Consider the following 3,565-nt stretch of genomic DNA (forward strand, 5'->3'; position numbering starts at 1 on the left):
GCTGATATCTCTGCTCTTCAATACTTTAAAAAGTTCCTGTGCAGCAGATTTGCCCAATGCAATACGTCATCTGATCTCTTGACTGCTGCTTCCACATTTCACATAGATAGCATTATAATGATAGACCCTCTAGTGAAATGCAGTGGAGTCCTGGTGTGGCACTGTGGTCTAATGTGTCGGACTGCAAACTCATTTGAAATGCAAGGTTCAGGTTCAAGATCATCAATTGCTCCTTGAAAATCCTATACAGGGTCACCATGGGTCAGAATTGACTCAGTGACACTTGACAATAACAACAAGGACGCACAGAAACAGCTTGTTCTGCAGTCTCAACAAAATTTTTACTGTCTGTCCCTTTAGGTGTTCTGAGAGTGCCTGGAATAAAAGTTTTAGTAGTGGCAGTTGCATCAGTATTCTCCAGGCAGAATACAAACTAAACTTATAGTCAAAGCCAGGAGGAAGAATTCTCCGATAAACATCTGTACACAGGACTGGTTGGAATCATAATTTAAGATTGCATTCTAAAGAATATTGGCTATATCCTTTCCACTCAAAGGGCAATGGTTATAATTATGTCTTACATTAGAACACTAAGCTTTGCATCCATAAAAAATAATTCCTAGAATCTCTTGTATTAATTAGTAAAGCCTCTCTGCATGCCTTGCTGTTTACAAACATGAGGCTCTTTTTGAATCAAAAGCATCTCAACAAAAACAGGATGCTGTTTTATTTTGTTTTCACTGCTTCATTGGAATATGAGTTTTCAGATATTCCAGGACAGTACAAGTTTTAACTAACTCCTAAAAAGTTATAGTTAAAGCGTATATGTATATGCTTGTGTGTTTGTGTAAGAAATAGATCTATTGAAATACTTTAAAGCAAAAAGAAATACTTTAAAGCAAATTTCAGTTACAACAATACCCCTAAATCTGGATACATGCTGTAAGCAAATCAAAAGATATGTATCGGTTTGAAAAGCACAAGTTCTAAAAATATAATATTAACATAACATTATACAGGGAAGACCCTTTTCTGAATTTTTCAGGCTGTTCTCAGATTTGCCATTCTATGGTTCTTGGTGGTCACTAGCAGAGAACTGTTTTTCACAGATAAGCAGAATCATGCCTGTTAATATAATATTGGTTATGCCTTTCACACATGATGGAGGAGTCACAAAGGAGAGGTGGCTCATCCGATGAAGACTGATGCAGGGCAGCAGGTTATTGGTATTTTCAGGAGAATCAAGAAAGGCACTTGGAATTTCTGCATACAAAAGATTCCTTAAGATAGTCTCCTCACTACAAACAAGGTGCATTGACTTAGAAAGCAAAGACAATAAGCCAATCAAGTATGCATTCTATGGTTAATGTGACTTCTTTTTTATCTAAAAGCAGATAACACCCAATTTACAAAGTATTCAAAGACTCATAATATTGACAGACTCTGATCTGAAATAAGTGACTTTCAATTATTATAATGCTATCTAGGTGAATGGTTAGGAATTGGACTGTGAACCTTAAGGTCGGCAGTTCAAAACGACCAGCTGTACCATGGGAGAAAAATGAGGCTTTCTGCTCCTGTAAAGATTTATAAGCCTCAGAAACCCTGTACATGGTTGCTATGAGTCAGAATCGACTGGACAGCACTCAACAACAACAACAACATGTGAAATGTATGCATATGTTTTTAAAAAACTGTTTCTCTTATGAGTGTTCAAAATACTGCAACATTGATTACCATTCTTAATTATTAATGTTTCTTATCCTTCTAATCTTAGATATTTTCTGATGCCCCTCCATTCTTATGTTTATATTAATGGTAAAGTTAACAAAGGGAAGATGCATGTTTTTAGATTCAATTTGTCTTCCTAGCAGGAAATATACCCTTAAGCATTTCTTTGATTTAAAACATCTGACATACTCATTTCTTTAAGCAATACTTAAAAATAATTATTCCTAACATGTTAAAAAAAATCAAACAACAAATTTCATTAGGTGAATCTGCTACAAAAACTTCTTTAAAGAGTTAAAGATCAAAGATGTTACTTTGAGGATTAAGGTGCAACTGACCTAAGCCATAATATTTTCAAGTGCCTTATATACATGTGAATGTTGAACAATGAATTAGGAAAACTGGAGAAGAATTGATGCACTTGAATTATGGTGTTGAAGAAGAATATTGAAAGGACCATGGAAAGTGAGAAGAACAAGCAAAGCTGTTTTGAAAGTACAGCCAGAACGCTCTTTAGAAAGGAAGATGGTGAGATTTTTTTTTTTCCTTTTGTTTTAGACATGTTGTCAGAAGGGACAAGACCCTGGAGTAGGACATCATGCTTGGTAAAGTGGAGGGTCAGCAAAATAAAGGAAGACCCGTAATGAGATGAATTGACACAGTGGAAGTAACAATGTGCTCAAACGTACCAATTATGCTGGTGGTGCAAGACTGGCCAGAGCTTGGTTCTGTTTTTCACATTTACCTATGAGTCAGAACCAACTTGACAGCACCTAAAAATAACGCATAATGCTGCTTGCTTGCATTTGTGTGTGCATGTCAGACGGACTCTAATGTTATAACGTAGCAATTAGCGTTTCATAGAAACAGACTTATCTTGGACCCTGACAAAAGAAGCCTGGATATTAAAGTTCCAAATTACTTCATTATAAGATGGTTTAACTTTAAATAGTTTCATACTCTATTCATGAAGCAGTGTCAGAGTGAATCATTATCTCTATAATACAATAGAATTTTGAAAAACCTCTTGCATCAGAATGAAAAACTGTTCCCAAATTGCTTCCAACTATGTAGTTTGGATTAACAGAAATGGGATTTCCTAGAAAATTTAGACTTCAGTGTGTAGCAAGAAAAATTGACAAACAGTATCAGTAAATGTCAGAGATCGAACTATAACCACTGTCTACTTCACCTGGTTTAACTAAAGGTAATATAGAAACGGCTGCAAGCATACATTGACAGAGAACTTCCAGAGGTTCAAGCCGGATTCAGAAGAGGCCATGTAATGAGAGACATCATTGCTGATGTCCGATGGATTTTGGCTGAAAGAAGAGAATATCAGAAAAATGTTTACCTGTGTTTTATTGACTATACAAAGGCTTTTGATTGTGTGGATCATGACACGCTATGGACAATATTGCAAAGTATTCAGGAACACTTATTTGTGCTCATGAGAAATCTGTACCAGGACCAAGAAGCAATTGTTTGAACAGAACATGGGAACACTGAATGTTTTAACATTAAGAAAGGTGTACGACAAGGTTGTATTCTTTCACTATACTAATTCAACCTGTATGTTGAGCAAATAATCCAAGAAGCTGGGTTATATGAAGAAAACCGTGGCATCAGAATTGGAGGAAGACTCATTAACAACCTGCGATATGCATATGATACAACCTTGTTTGCTGAAAGTGAAGAGGACTTAAAATATTTACTGATGAAGATCAAAGAGCACAGCCTTCTGTAGGGATTGCATCTCAATGTCAAGAAAACAAAATCCTCACCACTGGACCAATAAACAACATTCTTATCAACTGAGAAAAGATTGAAGTTG

Source organism: Chrysochloris asiatica, unplaced genomic scaffold (genome assembly GCF_000296735.1).
Source record: "Chrysochloris asiatica unplaced genomic scaffold, ChrAsi1.0 scaffold00322, whole genome shotgun sequence".
NCBI classification, from domain to species: domain Eukaryota; kingdom Metazoa; phylum Chordata; class Mammalia; order Afrosoricida; family Chrysochloridae; genus Chrysochloris; species Chrysochloris asiatica.